The sequence below is a fragment of the Microcaecilia unicolor genome, chromosome 12 (genome assembly GCF_901765095.1).
Source record: "Microcaecilia unicolor chromosome 12, aMicUni1.1, whole genome shotgun sequence".
NCBI lineage: Eukaryota > Metazoa > Chordata > Amphibia > Gymnophiona > Siphonopidae > Microcaecilia > Microcaecilia unicolor.
In genome coordinates, this window is record NC_044042.1 from 43,344,592 (window position 1) to 43,366,321 (window position 21,730).

The 21,730-nt window shown below is 42.9% G+C and overlaps 1 long non-coding RNA gene across 1 annotated transcript; it reads right to left on the reverse strand.

Moving 5' to 3' along the window:
- Positions 1-528: 528 nt before the first annotated feature.
- LOC115481622 lies at positions 529-10,962 on the reverse strand. The gene is made up of 3 exons (XR_003943984.1): positions 10,953-10,962; positions 2,599-2,601; positions 529-723 (listed from the first exon to the last, which is right to left on the reverse strand). It is a non-coding gene; the product is annotated as an uncharacterized LOC115481622 (long non-coding RNA).
- Between the last annotated feature and the right edge of the window lie 10,768 nt (positions 10,963-21,730).

Sequence of the window (21,730 nt, forward strand, 5' to 3'; positions counted from 1 at the left end):
CTTTCTCTTTCCAGTCATCAGGTAGCTTTTATCCTACAGTTGTTCTTGCTCTAACAGATAGTCCATTTCTCCTCATGAAATTATGGATTCAGTTTTCTCCTCCATTGAAATCAGTAAAATTCATCTGCGCAGCTAACTCTGTGGCCTTCCATTTAATGTTTCTAGTGGAGACAATACTGCAATATTCTCTTTGTATAATTACCTATTCTTTGAGGTTCACCTCTATGTTCGGCCATTTTGGAAGTTTATCTTGCCGTGCACGTTTTCATGGATGGAGTTTTGCCATCATTTCTCCTTCCTTTCTCCAGAGATTGATTTTTTATCCATAGAGAAAAAATGCTCAACCTCACAATTTCCATTAACCTTGGCATACTTGATTGCCGAAAGCCTAAAGTCCGCAGTATACGACGTATGTTTCAGCATGATAGAGCTTCTACCAGTCCATACAGCCATAGGCTATGCAAAGGTATGGGCTGTCTAACAACTTACAAACATAAACTGTGCTTACCCTTGGGTTACATATGGGTGGGTTACATACATGTGCGGGTTATATATGAGAGAAGACCATGTTATTCAGGCAGGTATGCCAGATTTCATTTTCATTTTTTGTATTGTGGCATCATAATGAATGCTGTGATTTCATCCTGGTCATCATGGTCTCAAGTCATGACCTACTCAGCCACTTGCAGGCAATTCTATAAAGAGGGCACCTACAGTTATACGCTAGATACAGGAGTAAAACATTAGAATAACGGCATGTATCTACATATGTGTGAACACATCTGTGTATCTGCCAAATTTCTGCCTAAGCATTATTCTATAAATATGTGTGTATCTTACATGACATGTAGTTTGATGGTGGGGTTCATTTGGGTGGAGCATGAGTGGGGCATAAATTTATGCTTGTAACTTATAGAATATTGTAAGTTGTGCACATATCTTCAGAACATAGGCTCATGTACTTATGGCATAAATGTTTGCTCCTAATTTATACATATACCTACCCTGATACGCTAGTATTATATAAGTACATCAGTGTTGCCATATTGGGACAGATTGATGGTCCACCAAGCCCAGTATCCTGTTTCCAACAGTAACTAATCCAAGTTACAAGTACCTGGCAAGATCCTAAAATAGTGCAATACATTTTATGCTGCTTATCCTAGAAATAAGCAGTGGATTTTCCCCAAGTCTGTTTTAATAATGGCTTATGAACTATTCTTTTATGAAGATATCCAGACTTTTTAAAAACCCTTCTAAGCTAACTGCTTTTACCACATTCTCTGGCAACGAATTCCACAGTTTAATTACACACTGAGTGCAGAAATATTTTTTTTTGTTCATTTTAAATTTACTATTTTGGAGCTTCATTGCGTGCCCCCTAGTCCTAGTATCTTTGGAAAGATTAAACAAGTGATTCACGTCTACCCGTTCCACTCCACTCATTATTTTATAGATCTCTATCATATCTCACCTCAGCTATCTTTTCTCCAAGCTGAAGAACCCTAGCCATTTCAGCCTTTTCTCATAGGAAAGTTGTCCCATCCCCTTTATCATTTTTGTCGCCCTTCTCTGTCCCTTTTCTAATTCTACTATATCTTTTTTAAGATGCGGTGACCAGAATTGCACACAGAATTCAAGGTGCAGTCACACCATGGAGCGATACAAAGGCATTGTAACATCCTTGTTTTTATTTTCTATTCCTTTCCTAATAATACCTAACATTCTACTTTCTTTCTATCCCACTGCAGCACACTGAGCAGAGGGTTTCAAAGTATTTATCGTCAACGATGACTCCTAGATCCTTTTCCTGGTTGGTGACTCCTCAGGCGAAACCTTGCATCATGTAGCTATAGTTCGGGTTCCTCTTTCCCACATGCATCACTTTGCACTTGCTCACATTAAACATCACCTGCCATTTGGATGTCCAGTCTCCCAGTCTCGTAAGGTCTTGCAATTTTTCACAATCCTCTTGCGATTTAACAACTGTGAATAACTTTGTGACGTCAGCAAATTTAATTACCTCATTAGTTATTCCCATATCTAGATCATTTATAAATATGTTAAAAAGAAGCAGTCTCAACACAGATCCCTGCGGAGCCCCACTGTCTACCCTTCTCCATTGAGAATACTGATCATTTAACTCTACTCTCTGTTTTCTATCCTTTAACCAGTTTTTAATCCACAATAGAACACTACCTCCTATCCGATGACTTTCCTTTATATAATTGATTCCTATCAGGAGGAAGTGGGCACCTCCTTTTATGTGGTCTGATCCTGCACAGTGAGAGCAACTGGGCGCCCATTCACGTTATGGAATACTAGTGAAACCCAGGATTGGTGGTCCTAAAATGCAATCAAAAAGAACCTGTCCACTCCCATGAAGAAACAACAGAATACATAAGTTGGGAATGACCATAAACCATATGTACCAGGATGAATAAACCAAAACCTTTATTCAAAATGGTGATTGAGAAATGCAGAACACGCAAATGTTATGGACCCAACACGGGCCATGTTTCAGCAGTAAGGCCTTCCTCAGGGGTCCCTCAATAAACAATCCAGTGGGCACGTAAATGCAGCAAGAGTGCACGTCACTTACTTTACTCTATAAGTTACATAAGTGGGAGGAATGTCTATGTCCCGCTCATGCTCTGCCTACCTTGCATTTGTGCACTATGTCACTTATGCATGTCCTCAGGGCTGCTCCAAGGCAATCTGCCACCTGAGGGCAGGGATGAGATGCCACCCATGGCCTCCCCACCGGCTCCCCACATAAGTGTTATGGCATAAATAGTGTTTAGCATACTAGGACAGACTGAAGGTTTGTCAAGCCCACTATCCTGTTTCCAACAGCTGTCAATCCAGGTCACTCCTATCTGGCAAAATCCTAGAGCAGTAAAATAGATTTTATGCTGCTTATCCTAGAAATAAGCAGTGGGTTTTCTCAAGTCCATCTTAATAATGGCTTATGGAGTTTTCTTTTAGGAAATTCTCCAAACCTTTTTTAAACCCAGCTAAGCTAATGAATATGCATGAGATAACTATGCATACACTTTCTCCAATGTATACAAATATATTGTGGGGATCCTGATACCAACATATTGCTCCCCACCCAACCAAGCCCCCATTCTGTTGCCAGCTTATTCTACCTGGTTCAGCATCTGATCTCCCTCCCAGCAACTGAGAACACCCTACCCCCAGACACAGTACCCTCAGCAGCAACCTCCCCAGCACTGTCCATGACCCTCAGCACTGTACCTGACCTCCAGCTCCAGTTCCTTACTCAGCCCTCAACCCCCTGACATAGCACCCTGTTGTAGCACCCCCTGGTGGGGGAGGCTCCCCACATGTGGACCAACTGTCCAATATGTGCCAGCCTCCCCAGGTCTTTCAAATATCAACCCTTCAGAAGAATCATCCTACCCCCACCACGAGCCAGTCCTTGGGGTTTATCAGGGGTCCTTGGTGCCTAGTGGGGTGACAGTGATCTCCTTTTGTTTTCATCTCGTTTCCCTGGTTCTGCAAAAATGGCTGCTGAAACCTCTAGTAGCATTACAATGGTTTTACCGCTGGGGGGGGCAGGCTTCCATATATGGGCTTTTATATCTATGACCATCTCTAGGAAAAAGAGAGTAAACTAACAGATCCAAAATGTTTAGAATATTTGATTTTTCATGTCATGGGTCCATAAGCATGTTTGAACTTCTGTAATTTTAAAACAATTTTCACATAAAAGGATGGGGTTGGACTATTATATTACAAATTGTTTGCTTTAATAGACTTCATTAAAACCTTATTTCTTGTTTCTAGTGACTTTAGACACCTTTTTCCTGGAGATGGTAGATATATGGTATCTTCAGTTTTGATCTAACTTCCTAGAAATAGCCTTTTAAGTACATAAGCATCGCCATGCTGGGACAGACCAAGGGTCCATCGAGCCCAGCACCCTGTCACCGACAGTGGTGAAAAGAACAAGCGATTTGTCCCGCCCATCCTAGAAATACTGTTCTATTCCACTCATTATCTTATAGACCTCTATCATATCTCCCTTCAGCTGCCTTTTCTCCAAGCTGAAGAGCCCCAGCCTCTTCAGCCTATCCTGATAGGGAAGTCGTCCCATCTCCTGTATCATCTTTGTTGCCCTTCTCTGCACCTTTTCCAATTCCACTATGTGTTTTTTGAGGTGCGGCGACCAGAATTGAACACAATACTTGAGGTGCGGTCGCAACATGGAGCGATACAACGGCAAAATAATATCCTTATTTTTGTTTTCAATCCCTTTCCTAATGATACCCAACATTCTATTTGCTTTCCTAGCCGCAGCAGCACATTGAGCAGAAGTTTTCAACGTATCATCAACTATGACACCTAGATCCCTTTCTCGGTCCGTGACTCCCAACGCTGAACCTTGCATGACGTAGTTATAGTTTGGGTTACTCTTTCCCACATGCATCACTTTGCACTTGTTCACATTAAACGTCATCTGCCATTTAGACGCCCAGTCTACCAGTCTCGTAAGGTTCTCTTGTAGTTTTTCACAATCTTCCCATGATTTGACTACTTTGAATAACTTTGTGTCATCGGCAAATCTGATTACCTCACCCCCATCTCTAGGTCATTTATGAATATGTTAAAAAGCAGAGGTCCCAGCACCGATCCCTGAGGGACCCTGCTAACTACCCTTCTCCATTGCAAATATTGACCTTTTAATCCTATTCTCTGTTTCCTATCTTTCAACCTGTTTTTAATCCACAGTAAGACAGTACCTCCGGTCCCATGTTCTTCTAATTTCCTCTGTAGTCTTTCATGAGGGACCTTATCAAACGTCTTCTGAAAATCTAGATAAACAATATCAACCGGCTCACCTTTGTCCACATGTTTGTTTACCCCTTCAAAGAAATGCAGCAGATTGGCGAGGCAAGACTTCCCTTCACTAAATCCATGTTGACTTTGTCCCATTAGTCCATGCTTTTGAATGTGCTCTGTAATTTTGTTCTTGATTATAGTCTCTACCATTTTGCCCGGCACTGCCATCAGACTCACCGGTCTATAATTTCCCGGGTCTCCTCTGGAACCTTTTTTAAATATCAGTGTTACATTGGCCACCCTCCAATCTTCCGGTACCATGCTCGATTTTAAGGATAAATTACAAATCAATAACAGTAGCACTGCCAGCTCATTTTTTAGTTCTATCAGTACCCTAGGGTGAATACCATCCGGTCCAGGAGATTTGCTACTCTTCAGTTTGCAGAACGGCTCCATTACGTCTTCCAGATTTACAGATATTGCAATGTTTTTCCGACTCTTCAGCTTCGAATACTTTTTATTGTAGTTTGCATGTTAAAAAAACAATTAGACAATGAAATGTAAGGAAGTCCATATATAGCAGCCTGACCCCTAGTGGTTCTTATTGTACCCCTTCATCATTGCACTGGTCCAAAATTGTCCATTTGAAGGATCAACTTTTATTTTGCCATGCTGGTCTGCTCATTTTACATTGACCGAATGAAAGGAGTCCAATTGTATTTTGTTTAATATCACCTAGATTCTGATAACAGAAATTACAGTAATTAAAAAAAGAATCACTTTCAAAATACAACGTTCCTGAAACTCTAATCCTCCATCTCTGAAAATCGACAAATGATGTTTTATTTAAATAAATTAATAATAATAGTCTTTGATAGAGATCTGGCTCCATCTTGTGGCCAGTATGGATGACACCATTAAATCAATAACATGAAATTTGAAAGCTTCTAAAAGCTATTTGGCTAATATCCATGTGAGATTTCTGCATTGCTCCAAATATCTTTCCCTGGTGCTAATCTATGGAGAAATCGCCCATGTCTTTTACTTCCTATAAAGAAGATTTCCTCATCCCAAGTAACCTTGAAACGCTGACAGCTATGGTTTCAAAATAAGAATATCTTTTTATGCAAGTTTAAATGAAAAACGTGAAGAGTGTTTTCTGCCATAATTGTGGGAGTAACTTCATGGTACGAGCAGTGGGCTGAGGATGAGGGGAACCTGGTTCAAATTCCATAGCAACTCCTTATGATGTTGGCCAAGTCACTCAACCTTCCACTGCTTCAGATGCAAACTTAACCCCCTGTTTACAAAGCCGCAAATGCTGGCACAGCCTACTCAATATGAATGTGCTGTGTCGGCATGTCAGTGCAGTTTTGTAAACAGGAGCCTTGAGGCCTTCCAGGGACAAAAAAATACCTACTGTGCTACTTGAATGGCTTTCAAGTTAAGAGGCAGCATATATATAGGACTTGCCTTCCTTTTTTCCAGCCATAGCAGGGATCACCTTATCTTTAAAACAGCTGACTTGGCTTGGATTGACCTAAACAGTTTGTACTTCCTTTTTTTAAAATTTATCATTTTACTTAATTACATTCACATTTATCACGTAAATGTAAGGAAAAACAGAAATTAATATAAGGAAAAAGAGAAAACATTTTCTCTCAACAATATATATAATTGTCCACAATTGGGGGATCCAAGATCAGGAAAACGATCTCAAAGAAAATAAGAAAAACACCAAGTGGTTAATCTTACAAATTCATATTTTCTGAGGGAGGAAGGTTAATCGGTAATTGCAGCCGGTACAGTGGTAACTAAAGGAAGTTGCAGCAGAGGGTTCTTCATCTGTTCTTTTAACTCCACAAACTCTTGTAATTTCTTGGGTTCAACAAATAAGTAATAAGGAAATAAAACACCAGTTTGTACTTTCTAAAGGAATGCAGGTATTTAACAAGTAGGAACCTGTAGCAGTTTTTCTTTCTTGGTTCTTTGCCTTTTTCAACACACAGATCAGAGTTCTTCATTGCAAAGCCCATTGATCCTGGCTGTGATTACCTAACACTTTCTCTCAATATGTATTTTATCCTGGCCTTGTCCAGAGGCTTGTTGCTGGCACAAACTCCAGAAGCACTTCTCCATTTTCCTTTAGGGCTGTACAATTCTCAGTGAGTTTGGGTTATACAGCATAAAATTCCCACACTATTCTTGTGAAATTGTGTGAACAGTGAAGAAAGTTGGACATGAAGTGATGCTGGAAGAAAACAGAATAGCTATCCTAGAGTCAGTGACTGTAGGAAGACTCTGGGAAAGGTCAGGAGGCATTAACCAACCAGGAGGAGATCCAGCTTGGAGGGATAAGGGACATATGAGACTGCAGTGGATAGAACACCATTCACGGAACAGAGTGTGTATGAACAACTAGGAAATCTAAAGGTGGACAAAGCCATGGGACCGGATGGGCTCAATATCCACCCCAGGATATTGAGGGAGCTCAGACAGCTTCTGCCGGGTCCTCTTAAAGATTTAATAAATCCTTGGAGACGGGAGGCGTTCCATGGGATTGGAGAACGGCAGAGGTGGTCCCTCTTCACAAAAGTGGTGATAGGGAAGAAGCTGGAAACTACAGGCCGGTAAGCCTCACTTCGGTTATTGGAAAAGTAATGGAAGCGATGCTGAAGGAAAGGATAGTGAATTTCCTGGAAGCCAATAAGTTGCAAGATCCGAGACAACATGGTTTTACCAAAGGGAAATCGTGCCAAACGAATCTCATTGAATTCTTTGACTGGGTGACCGGAGAATTGAATCAGGGACGTGCTATAGACGTAATCTACATAGATTTCAGCAAAGCTTTTGACAAGGTTTTCCACAGGAGGCTCTTAAATAAACTGGACAGGCTAAAGATAGGACCTGGCGCGGTGACCTGGATTAGGAACTGATTGACGGACAGATGCCAGAGGGTGGTGGTTAATAGAATTTGCTCGGATGAGGGAAAGGTGAGTAGTGGAGTCCCTCAGGGATCGGTGCTGGGGCCGATTCTGTTCAATATATTTGTGAGTGACATTGCCGAAGGGTTAGAAGGTAAAGTTTGCCTTTTTGCGGACGATACTAAGATTTGTAACAGAGTGGACACCCAAGAGGGAATGGAAAACATGAAAAAGGATCTTTGGAAGCTAGAAGCATGGTCTAAGGTTTGGCAATTAAAATTCAATGCGAAGAAATGCAAAGTGATGCACTTAGGGAATAGAAATCCACGGGAGACGTAGGTGTTAGGCGGTGAGAGTCTGATATGTATGGACGGGGAGAGGGATCTTGGGGTGATAGTATCTGAGGATCTGAAGGTGACGAAACAGTGTGACAAGGCGGTGGCCATAGCTAGAAGGTTGCTAGGCTCTATAGAGAGAGGTGTGACCAGCAGAAGAAAGGAAGTGTTGATGCCCCTGTATAAGTCGTTGGTGAGGCCCCACCTGGAGTATTGTGTTCAGTTTTGGAGGCCGTATCTTGCTAAGGATGTAAAAAGAATTGAAGTGGTGCAATGAAAAGCTACAAGAATGGTATGGGATTTGCGTTACAAGACATATGAGGAGAGTCTTGCAGACCTGAACATGTATACCCTGGAGGAAAGGAGAAACAGGGGTGATATGATACAGACGTTCAAATATTTGAAAGGTATTAATCCGCAAACGAACCTTTTACGGAGATGGGAAAGCAGTAGAACTAGAGGACATGAAATGAGATTGAAGGGGGGCAGACTCAAGAAAAATGTCAGGAAGTATTTTTTTCACGGAGAGAGTGGTGGATGCTTGGAATGCCCTCCCGCGGGAGGTGGTGGAGATGAAAACGGTAACGGAATTCAAAAATGCGTGGGATAAACATAAAGGAATCCTGTTTAGAAGGAATGGATCCTCGGAAGCTTAGCAGAGATTGGGTGGCAGAGCCGATGGTGGGGGAGCGGGGCTGGTGGTTGGGAGGTGGGGCTAGTGCTGGGCAGACTTCTACGGTCTGTGCCACAAAAAGTAGCACATATGAGTTATCTTGTTGGGCAGACTGGATGGACAGTGCAGGTCTTTCTCTGCCATCATCTACTATGTTACTAACCAGCTTATTTTCAAAAGAGATCGCCGGCCATCTTCCAACACAAATCGGGAGATGGCCGGCCATCTCCCGAAGCCGGCCAAATTGGTATAATGGAAAGCCGATTTTGGCTGGCTCTAACTGCTTTCCGTCGCAGAGCCGGACAAAGTTAAAGGGGGCGTTTTGGTAGGGTATGGGAGGCGGGATTGGGGCGTGGTTATCAGATGGCCGGCTTTGGCCGATAATGGAAAAAAGATGGCTGGCTCAGACAAGCATTTCGCCGGCTTCACGTGCTCCATTTATTTTTAGGACCAAGCCTCAAAAAAGTGCCCCAATTGACCAGATGACCACCGGAGGGAATCGGGGATCACCTCCCCTTACTCCCCCAGTGGTCACCAACCCCCTCCCACCCCCCCCCCAAAAAAAATTAAAAAACATTTTTTTGCCAGCCTCTATGCTAGCTTCAAATGTCATACCCAGCTCCATGACAGCAGTATGCAGGACCCTGGAGCAGTTTTTAGTGAGTGCAGTGCACTTCAGCCAGGTGGACCCAGGCCCATCCCCCCCTACCTATTACACTTGTGGTGGTAAATGTTGAGCCCTCCAAACCCCCCAAAACCTACTGTACTCACATGTAGGTGCCCCCCTTCATCCCTAAGGGCTATGGTAGTGGTGTAGAGTTGTGGGGAGTGGGTTTTGGGGGGCTCAGCACCCAAGGTAAGGGAGCTATGCACCTGGGAGCAATTTTTGAAGTCCACTGCAGTGCCCCCTAGGGTGCCCAGTTGGTGTCCTGGCATGTCAGGGGGACCAGTGCACTACAAATGCTGGCCCCTCCTACGACCAAATGCCTTGGATTTGGCCGGGTTTGAGATGGCTGGCATCGGTTTCCATTATCGGCGAAAACCGATGCCAGCCATCTCAAACCCGGCCATCTCTGACATTTGGCCAGCCCCAACTGTATTATCAAAATGAAAGATGGCTGGCCATCTTTTTCGATAATACGGTTCGGGACCGCCCTTTGTGGTGCTGGCCATATAGATGGCCGGCACCGTTCGATTATGCCCCTCTATGTTACTATGTATGACACCAGCAATTAATTTAATTTAATTCAATTTAATTAAAAAATAAATCCTATACTTCTAGGCAAGCCATTCTATATAGTGAGGAACCTACATACACAATTTAAAATCAAACAGGAGGTGGTTTAGAGCATTGATTTTATCTGGGACCTTTTTTAGCTGCACTTTCTCTCTTGGATGTTTTCTCTTCCTATCCTGTATTTTTCAGGTTATACATGCTTAAACACAGATAAGCTGTTGCCCCTGGGGCCATTTACAAAGCAGATCCAATGCCCGAGTCACAAGATCGGGTCTCAGAGAGGAGAGAATATACCTCTGCCATGAAGAAAGAGTAGCATCCAGAGAAAGACAGGCAGCTGCTTTGCACTGGGAGAGGCAGTGCCATGCTTTGGTTTGGAACTGACTGAGGTTTTCATTCTGTCCCTTTGTCCTCATTGTCCTTCCAAAAAGACGACAGATGTCATCAGGACCTGAAGATTTGTCCCCCTTCATCATTGCACATCTCCCAAATTGTTCCTTAGAAAAAGTTATTTTACATTCCTGACCAGTTAAAGAGCACTAAATATTGGAGGGACAATATCTACAGGGTCAGATTTGTACCATGGGTACCCATAGGGAACTGGGTGAGGGGTGAGTTCATATTCTCAACCCCCCCCCCCTTGATTGCCTCTGCCAAGATGCCCCCCACCTCTATCCCAATGAGTTTGTTTCATTTACTGCTGTGCACTTCAGCTGAGCTGAGCATAATAAGTAAGTGCTGTTAAGAAAAGGGCAGATGCTGGATAGAAGGTGGGAAGAAAGAGGATGGAGTTTGAACTGCACTGGAGAAGGAGAGGAGCAGGGTATCACATACTCTTGAGTCAGCCCTGTGCTTATGCACTTATAGGACAGGGAGTGGGGTCAGATTCTTCTTCTTCTCCTTGAAATATCTTCATCAAAAACCCTTTGTGAAAATTTCATAATGTTGATCAATATCCCTTGTCTGGCACATACAATACCAGCAATGAATTTAATTCAATTTAATTTATAACATGACATAAGTATTGCCACACTGGGACAGACCAAAGGTCCATCAAGCCCAGCATCCTGTTTCCAACAGTGGCCAATCCAGGTCACAAATACCTGGCAAGATCCCCACCCCCCCAAAAAAAAAAAAAAAGTTCAATACATTTTATGCTGCTTATCCCAGAAATAAGCAGTGGATTTTCCCCAAGTCATTTTAATAGTGGTCTATGGACTATTCCTTTAGGAAGCCGGCCAAACCTTTTTAAACCCCGCTAAGCTAATCGCCTTTACCACATTCTCTATATTTCTGGGCAAGCCATTCTAAGTGGTGACCAACCATCACATGCAATTTAAAATCAAACAGGAGGCGGTTTAGAGTATTGATTTTATCTGGGACACTTCACAGCTCCACTTTTTCCTCCCTGATGTTTTGTCTTCTAGTGCATCCTGTATTTTGCAGGATATACATATTTTCCTACACATACACTATTACACTTAGGGCCATTTACTGAGCAGAGCCAACACCTGAGTCACAAGATCGGGTGTCAGAGAGGAGATAATAAACCTCAGCTATGAAGGAAGGGCAGCAGGTAAAGGGAGAGACAGCTGTTTTGCACAGGAACAGGCAGAGCCATATCTTGGTTTGGAAGTGACTGAGGTTTTCTTTCTGTCTGTCTCTTGCACACTGCATGTAACACTTAGGTGCTCATTTTCTCCTGCCATTGTCCTGGTATGAGTGGGCATGCCTAACTGTAGGTATGCCAATGTGGGTTTATGCCAGTGTTCTACAATGGAATCAGAGTGTGATGCTGTTATAGAATAGATGCCCCCCCTCCCGCACAGCATTGAAGCACCTAAAATGGGACACCCAGTTATAGACTTGCCCCCATAATGTTAAGTTTAAGATGTTTCCTCAGTCTGGATCCAATTTCCATTCAATTTTTTTGTGAACAGATTAAAGAGACAACATCTGAGATATTCATATACAGAAGCAGTTTAATAATGTTTTTTTATATTAATTTGAGTGTTACAGAAACACTTAGGAAATTAAATTAATATACACCAATAACTAAAAAGAACAATGGAAAAGGGGAAAAATGGGGGGGGGGGGGGGGAGGAGATTTTCACAACCAAATTCCTACCTGCAGGAAAAACAATAACAAAGGACTCTACATTATTTCTGTTAAAGGTTCCCCCAGGAAGCTTCAATCAAATCAGTCTGTCTACTTTTCCTTCAGTGGTTTCACCTGATGATGCGACAATACATCCCAGACACAACGGCAAAGACTCTGGAGGAAACTCAAGGCCATCGAAGAGATAATTCTTTACCATATCTTGACTTGAAATTGATCTATTTCTGGGAAAGGTCAAGAATGACACGTTTTTGATACCACTTGCCATTTTCCACACTCACCACTTTAGCCTGCAGGGTCCACCCTTTAATTCAGGTAGCACTTGTGACCGTCCAGACTGTCACTCTATTCCTACAATCTAGAACATAAGAGAGATGCTCCTCCAATAATTTATCTCGACTACCAAATTTTGAGGTAGTTTCAACAGAAAACTGGCAAAACTGCCAACAACCAATGGGGACACAGTGACCTCCATCCTAGTGTTCATTCTCCAAAGATCCACATTAGACATTTTCAGGGTAATTCTATAAAGTGGCCACTAATATTTACACACTGAATTACACATGTAAATTATTCGAATAGCAACATGGATGTGTTCACATTTGAGCATAAATGCCAAAAATCTACCTAAGCATTATTCTGTAAATACATGCATAATTTTTATAGTGATTGACAGGTAGATGTACACATGTGTATCTTACAGAATGCTACAAGGTATGTACAGGTCTCTGGCATTTAAGTGAGATCACTTTACACCTCTATGACTGGCGTACCTGCTCATCGCTAACAGAGGGGTCCTTTTACTAAGGTGCACTGAAAAATGGCCTGCGGGAGTGTAGGTTCGTGTTTTGGACGCAGGCAGATCCATTTTTCAGCGCACCTGTAAAAATGTCTTTAAAAAATTTTTGATTCAAAATGGTTGTGTGGCAAAATAAAAATTGACACATGTCCATTTTGGGTCTGAGACCTTACCGCCAGCCATTGACTTAGTGGTAAGGTCTCACACGTTAACCGGGCAGTAATGATCTATGCGTTTCAAATGCCTTTTACTGCCCGGTAGCGCTGTGCACCAGAAAATAAAATGTAATTTCTGGCACACGTAGTGGACACTCATCAAAAATGAAATTACCACCCGGGACATGTGGTGGCCGGGGAGTAACTCAGAATTGGCATGTGTTGGGTGAGCGTAGGTGCTTACACGGCTTAATAAAAGGGCCCCTGATATGGGCTTATATACCTGCTTATGCTACTATTCTATAAAGGAAAATCAGCCCCTACTTTCCTTTATAGATTAGACACCTCAAAAGTAATCTCTAGGCACCTAATTCTAGGCAACACTGTTACCGAACTGATCCCTTTCTGTTGTAGAGTGGAAGAAGACGTCCATTCCATTTCTTCCTGACCAGATAAAACATACAATATCTCTACAGGGTCAGGTATGTGGGTATCCTCCATAGGCAACTGGGTAGGGGTAAGGCTGTCTGTCCACCCCCCTCAATTGCATATGCCCAGATTCTCCCCTGTCCCAATGATCTTGTTTTGCCTATCAGTGTGCACTTTAGCAATCTGGTGAGCATAGCCTCACTGCTGTTAACAAAATTCAACATGATGCCTGCTCAGGCCTAGCAATGCCTGGACTCTCCCATTATAGGGCTTCCATGACAACAGGGAACCCCCAAGAGGAGATGCCGGGGGGGGGAGGGGGAGAAAGGGTGCCGGACCTAGACAGGATCCATGCTGTATGCATGGTCATATCTCCAAGGTTTCCTAGCTCTCTCTTCCCTCTGTCTTCCTTTGTTATTGTGGATAGCTTGAAAAATTTGACGTAACCGGGACCGGCCTATTGTCGGATAACTGAAAAGTCAGATATATAGTAAACAATGGTAACCCTTCACACAATGAGACTCCTAGTCTAATGTTCTAGTGTTTGTGTTGTTTTGTTTTTCTAGGTGCAGGTTTATGTCACCTATTAATATGACATTTGGATGATTGGTGCAGATGTTTGATACGAAGTCCGTGAAATCATCTTGGGCATTTTGTCCAGCTTCCTGGAGGGCGGTAGAATAATGTGATGCATAGTTGGTCAGTTAGTGTTTTGTCAGTGATTTTGCATGCCAGGATTTCGATTGTTGAGGATGTGTACTGTGTTTAGTGACAGGTTCTGCTGTGGAGGATTTGTATATTATTGAAACACCTCATCCCCTCCTTTTGGTTCTGTTGATATGTATTACTTTATATTCTGGTGGGAATAGGTCTAGTAGTGCAGGGTCATCTTCGAGGTGCAGCCATGCTTCCGTTCTGAGCAGTAGTTCGAGTTGTTCCGTTTCTATCCAGTCTTTTAGTAGTGTTGTCTTATTTATTGCCGATCTCGCATTTATGTAACCTATTTGTATCAGAACATACGTGTTGTGTTTAATGCTGGTTTTCTTAAAGTTTGTAGCTGTCTATGTCATCTGCCTGTTTTGCTCTTGTTGTTTTGTTGGATGTTGTTCATGTTTGGTTTCATGTTGCTGGTAGTTTGTTTGGCCTCTGAGTTGTTTAGGTGGTGATTGGACTCTTCCAGTTGTTGGAGTGGTCGTGTTCTTCCAGTGATGCATACTGGTATTTTGTTCCATTCGGTTGGAGTTGCTGCTGGTATCCCGATTGTCCACATTGTTACTTTATAGTAGAAAATACATGCCCTTAGGTTGGCAGTTGTGGGGGGTTACTTCTGGGATGGGGGTGTTTGTGTGTGAATATGTGTGTGTTTGGGATCTGAGGTGCTTGTGTTTGTGTGTTGCGTGGGGCTGGTTGTTTTTTTGTGGGATTTTTTTTCCTTTTACGTTGGCTGGGGTTTGGCTGCATCAGTGAATGATCAGATAGAAGAAAGGTAGCTAGTGCATAAAAACAATACCCACTGCAGTGAGAAATGTCCTTTAGAAATGATCACGTCTAAAGGATAAATGAGCAGTGGAAGTTTGATGTGTTATAGAGTAGTTGTGGCTTGGGGAAGAACACCTACTTTTTTTTCAGTAGTTTGCTGCTCTGATCAGCAAACTACTTGCTCAGAGAGTGGAGGATGCTGTGGTTAATTATGGCAGCCAAGAGGAGCAGCGTAGAGGCACATACTTGCTGCCTCACTCCCAGGTGAGAACTACATAAGTACATAAGTATTGCCATACTGGGAAAGACCAAAGGTCCATCAAGTCCAGCATCCTGTTTCCAACAGTGGCCAATCCAGGTCACAAATACCTGGCAAGATCCCAAAAAAGTATAAAACATTTTATACTGCTGATCCCAGAAATAGTGGATTTTCCTCAAGTCCATTTAATAATTGTCTATGGACTTTTCCTTTAGGAAGCTGTTCAAACCTTTTTAAACTCCGCTAAGTTAACCGCCTTTACCACATTCTCTGGCAACGAATTCCAGAGTTTAATTACACATTGAGTGAAGAAAAATTTTCTCCAATTCGTTTTAAATTTACTACATTGTAGCTTCATCACATGCCCCCTAGTCCTAGTATTTTTGGAATGCGTAAACACACGCTTCACATCTACCCGTTGAACTCCACTCATTATTTTATAGACCTCTATCATATCTCCCCTCAGCCGCCTTTTCTCCAAGCTGAAGAGCCCTAGCCACTTTAGCCTTTCCTCATAGGGAAGTCGTCCCATCCCCTTTATCATTTTCGTCACCCTTCTCTGCACCTTTTCTAATTCCACTATATCTTTTTTGAGATGCGGAGACCAGAATTGAACACAATATTCGAGGTGCGGTCGCACCATGGAGCGATACAAAGGCATTATAATATCCTCATTTTTGTTTTCCATTCCTTTCCTAATAATACCTAACATTCTATTTGCTTTCTTAGCCGCAGCAGCACACTGAGCAGAAGGTTTCAACGTATCATCAACGACAACACCTAGATCCCTTTCTTGGTCCGTGATTCCTAACGTGGAACCTTGCATGACGTAGCTATAATTCGGGTTCCTCTTTCCCACATGCATCACTTTGCACTTGCTCACATTAAACGTCATCTGCCATTTAGACGCCCAGTCTCCCAATTTCATAAGGTCCTCTTGTAATTTTTCACAATCCTCCCATGATTTAACGACTTTGAATAACTTTGTATCATCAGCAAATTTAATTACCTCACTAGTTACTCCCATCTCTAGGTCATTTATAAATATGTTAAAAAGCAGTGGTCTCAGCACAGACCTCTGGGGAACCCCACTAACTACCCTTCTCCAATGAGAATACTGACCATTTAACCCTACTCTCTGTTTTCTATCTTGTAACCAGTTTTTAATCCACAATAGAACACTACCTCCTATCCCATGACTCTCCAATTTCCTCCGGAGTCTTTAATGAGGTACTTTGTCAAACGCCTTCTGAAAATCCAGATACACAACATCAACCGGCTCACCTTTATCCACATGTTTGTTCACCCCTTCAAAGAAATGTAGTAGATTGGTGAGGCAAGATTTCCCTTCACTAAATCCATGTTGAGTTTGTCTCATTAATCCATGCTTTTGACTATGCTCTGTAATTTTGTAATAGTCTCTACCATTTTGCCCGGCACCTAAGTCAGACTCACTGGTCTATAATTTCCTGGATCTCCTCTGGAACCTTTTTAAAAAATCGGCGTTACATTGGCCACCCTCCAATCTTCCGGTACCACGCTCGATTTTAAGGATAAATTACATATTACTAACAATAGCTCCGCAAGCTCATTTTCAGTTTTTTTTGAAAGATGGCCGCCAGTAACGGACTAGAATTTGACGGCTCCACCATCCGTTAAGATAATTTAATCATTTACACGGCGGCAGGACCTAATTTTGCTGGTTCTGTACCCCTTATAGTCTAGATTACCTGTAAACTTGATTATTTGCTCATTCACGTTCAGCCTGACTGTTGCCATCGCGTTTGCGACTGAATTGCCGGCTCTTTGTGAGCGGCCTCGTCATGCTGTGATCGCAGCGGGGAGTCTGAGTACATCGGAGCCGCTCCCTCTCCGTGGCTGTTGCTCAACTGAGTGGATCTTCACTTCTCGTTCTTCCTGTGTGCCGGAACACAGACGGAGACGTTTGGAGAGGAGGAACGTGTGCCTGCTCTTTTGCTGCTGTGAAGCTCTACCCTCCCGCATCGACTCAGCAGGGGATCGCCGGCATCCCACACATCAGCTGTTCATTGAGGGCGGTGCTTAAGCGTAAGATAGGTTATCTCTCTTCAACTTGGATTGGAAGTGGCAGGGAAAGGACGTGGCTGCATCACGGAAGAAATTCCTGTGCCTTACAAAATATTATTTACAGTCAAAATCAAGATGGCCGCCGACTAAACATCAGGATAACGGCAAAAGCGAGGAACCTCTTCTTATTATTATCCACCCTGTCTCTGTTCGCTCTAAGTGCAGGATTGGACTGACCTACTCTGCTAGCCTACAACCTGTGGATTTTCCTGTAGATTTAATTTCAACCTTCTCATATACCAGCTGTCCCTCCCATCTTCATTAACTGGATTACAGTCTTCGTCCATCTCATCTCCTACTACCCCCTGGCACAATCATGTTCTTGTCCTACACAATTCAAATTCTCTACTTGTCAGCCCTGTTGCACACTGCCCTAACGGTTACTGAATTCTCTTACTCTCACATCCCCATCATCACCGGACATAGGAGGCTCTCATCCCGCATGCCACCTCGCAACTCGCCGCAAGTCGCTCATCTATCTACCTCTGATATCTCCAAATCCCATCCTCGCAAGCAATATCATCACACTCGGGTCCCCATTGTGCATGCAAAATAAGTACAATTCCAATCATTTCACGTGGGCTATATAAATGCGAGATCCATAGTGAGTAATCCCGAATTGATATCTGACTGGATATCCTCTGACGCTCTAGACATGTTGTTCATCACGGAAACCTGGATAAGAACACCTAAAGATCCCATTGTGCTGGATCTCTGTCCAGCAGGATATAAGATCATTCACTGGGACAGAATAGATAAGAGAGGGGGTGGATTGGCGCTCATTTACCGCTCCTACCTCATAGTAGACGTAATTTTGGATTCGATCTCCTCGTCGCTGGAAGTTGCTGCAGTAAAGGTTCATCACCCCTCCCTTCATGGCCAACTGGTCTGTGTGCTGTTTTACAGGCCTCCAGTTACCTGGTCAAGCAGTCAATCTACGCTTCTGGATTTAATCTCTAATATCTGCATGAACAACTCGAACATACTTTTCTTGGGTGATCTCAATCTCCATTTGGATAATCCCACCTCCCCAGAAGTATCCCAGTTCCTGGATTTTCTCCACCTTTGTGACCTTGAATGCCCTATCTCAGGTCCAACTCACCGTAAAGGTCATTCACTTGACCTCCTCTCATTTAAATTTCAAGACGATCAGAATTTTTCTATTCATGATACTGGCTGGATGGAAACGGCTTGGTCGGATCACTTTAAATTACAGTTCACCCTGTGTTGGCAAACCTCAGATCCCCTTCGGACTCGTCGGTGTTACCAATATTACACCAGAGGCATCATTGATCCCAACTTGTTCTGGAGGTCTCTTTACAATCACGGCTTGGATATGCAACCATCTTCGCCCACTTATCTCACTGACTGGGACCACACTTGCAATACTGTGCTGAATACAATTGCACCCCTGAGGCTCAAATCCTCGTACATTCGTAGATTATCACCCTGGTTCTCAGCAGAATTGAGAGCATTGAAATGCAAGGTACGACGTATGGAAAGAACTTGGCGAAAATGTAAATCTGATCAGGCAAGGGAGGCTTGGAAAAGTAGTCACCGCAAATATAAATACGCTACCCGAAATGCAAAACGCACCTACCTTTCAACTAAGATGAAAGCGGCTGGCCGGGACATACGACAGATATATCAGCTACTAAACACCTTTCTAGATACTCGCAAGCTAGAACGCTCCAGTGTTGATCCCCCGTCAGCTACACAACTGGGATCTTACTTCAAGGAGAAAATTCTTACCCTACGGTCTTCAACCGTCAGCTGCCTCTCTGAAGTGGATGGCTTCCTGGCATCCTTGGTCGAGCCTTCGGGCGCTTGTCCTGCTGACCGCATTTGGATAAAATTTAATCGCCTGTTGCCTGACAAGGTGAATGCTGCTCTACAAAAGTTCATAAATAAAAACTGCAAATTAGATGTATGTCCGACTCATCTCCTAAAAGTCGCACCAAAATCTTATATTGAAGAACTGACTTGTTACCTTAATTATATGTTAAGCGCAGGACTTTTCCCGTCAGGTCATGGAAACATCCTTCTCACCCCAATCCCAAAGAATCCAAAGATCAAACCAGATGTCATCTCTAACTATCGCCCAGTGGCCTCTATACCTCTAGTTATCAAGTTGATGGAGAGTCTGGTCAATGTTCAGCTCAACGAATTTTTGACTAATTTTGATATCCTCCACCATTCGCAATCAGGTTTTCGAGTCCATTACAGCACAGAGACCGTTCTGGTCACCCTCTTATCCAACTTTAGACGAGAACTTTCTGTTGGACGGAAGATTCTTCTGCTACAATTTGATATGTCTAGTGCTTTTGACATGGTGGATCATGAACTCCTGCTCCATCTATTGGATTCTTTTGGTATAGGAGGGCCAGTTTTACATTGGTTCAAGGGTTTCTTGACTTCTAGGTCCTATCAGGTAATGGTGAATTCCTATATTTCGGAATCGTGGAATGCCTCCTGTGGGGTCCCTCAGGGTTCTCCCCTATCACCGACACTATTCAATATTATGATGATGCCTTTAGCCACAGCACTTGCAAATCTGGACCTCAACCCTTTCATCTATGCGGACGATATTACAGTCTACATCCCTTTTCAATCCACAGTATCAGAAGTTACCAACCTCATAGATGCCTGTTTCTCCACTTTAGAACATTGGGCCAGGGTGTTCCGCTTCAGGCTAAACAAGGAAAAAACTCATTGTCTCATCCTATCGTCCATGCACTCTCATGTATCCGACACAATGCTTCCAGTTCTGGGCTCTACCCTCCCGATTACCAAAAGTCTGAGACTTTTAGGAGTGCATCTGGATTCACATCTCCAGCTGGCTGACCACGTACAATTAGTCTCCAAAAAAATGTTCCAGGCCATGTGGAGACTTCGGCGCATCAGATATCTCCTTCCCAGAGAACTGTTCCGTACCCTTGTCCACTGGCTTGTCCTATCCCACCTGGATTATTGTAGTGGTATTTATGTGGGTTGCCAGACCTCCTTGTTGAAAACGTTCCAAACGGCTCAGAACACTGCGGCACGGCTCATCCTTAAAGAAAGGCGTTTTGCACATGCTGAACCCCTGCGATTTAAACTTCATTGGCTGCCAGTACAGGAGCGCATCGCTTTTAAGATCTGCTCCCTAACACATAAAATCATTTATGGGGCCTCCCCGGATTACATGCTCCCCTTGATCGACCTTCCGCCTAGAAATGCCAACCCTGCTGCTCGGTCCTATCTCCACCTCCATTTTCCGAATTGTAAGGGAGTTAAGTATAAGAAAATCTTCGCCTCGTCCTTCTGTTACTGGAGTCCCAAATACTGGAACACATTACCTCGTCACCTTAAAACTCAAGAGGATCATGCCCTTTTTAAGAAGTTGTTAAAGACATTCCTCTTTGCTAAGACTTACCACTCAACTTGCCATGTTGATTAAAGTATCCCTTGTCCCTTACCCTACCTAGTTCACGTTGTTAGTTTCTTCCCTCCAACCTACTTCTTTATGCTTGACTAAGCTATTAAGTTTGTACTCTTATTTAATTCTCTGTGAGCCACATTGCGCCTGCATGAGTGGGAAAATGTGGGATATAAGTAATAAATAAATAAATAAATAAATAAATAAATAAATAAATACCATCTGGTCCTGGAGATTTGCTACTCTTCAGTTTGTAGAACTGCCCCATTACATCCTCCAGGTTTACAGAGAATTCATTAGGTTTCTCCGATTCGTCAGCTTCGAATACCATTTCTGGCACCGGTATCCCACCCAAATCTTCCTCGGTGAAGACCGAAGCAAGAATTCATTTAATCTCTCCGCTACGACTTTGTCTTCCCTGATCGCCCCTTTTACTCCTCGGTCATCTAGCGGTCCAACCAATTCTTTTGCCGGCTTCTTGCTTTTAATATACCTAAAAAATTTTTACTATGTGTCTTTGCCTCCAACGCAATCTTTTTTTCGAAGTCCCTCTTAGCATTCCTTATCAGCTATTTGCATTTGACTTGACATTCCTTATGCTGTTTCTTATTATTTTCAGTCGGTTCCTTCTTCCATTTTCTGAAGGATTTTCTTTTAGCTAATAGCTTCCTTCACCTCACTTTTTAACCACACTGGCTGTTGTTTGGTCTTCTGTCCTCCTTTTTTAATACATGGAATATATTTGGCCTGGGCTTCCAGGATGGGTGTTTATGAAAAGCATCCAAGCCTGATGTAAATTTTTGACCCTCGCAGTCGTTCCTCTAAGTTTTTTTTTTCACCATTCTTCTCATTTTATCATAGTCTCCTTTTTAAGGTTAAACGCTAACGTATTTGATTTCCGATTATGTATACTTACTTCAAAACTAATATCAAATCCGATCATATTATGATCACTGTTATCTAGTGGCCCCAGCACCATTACCTCGTG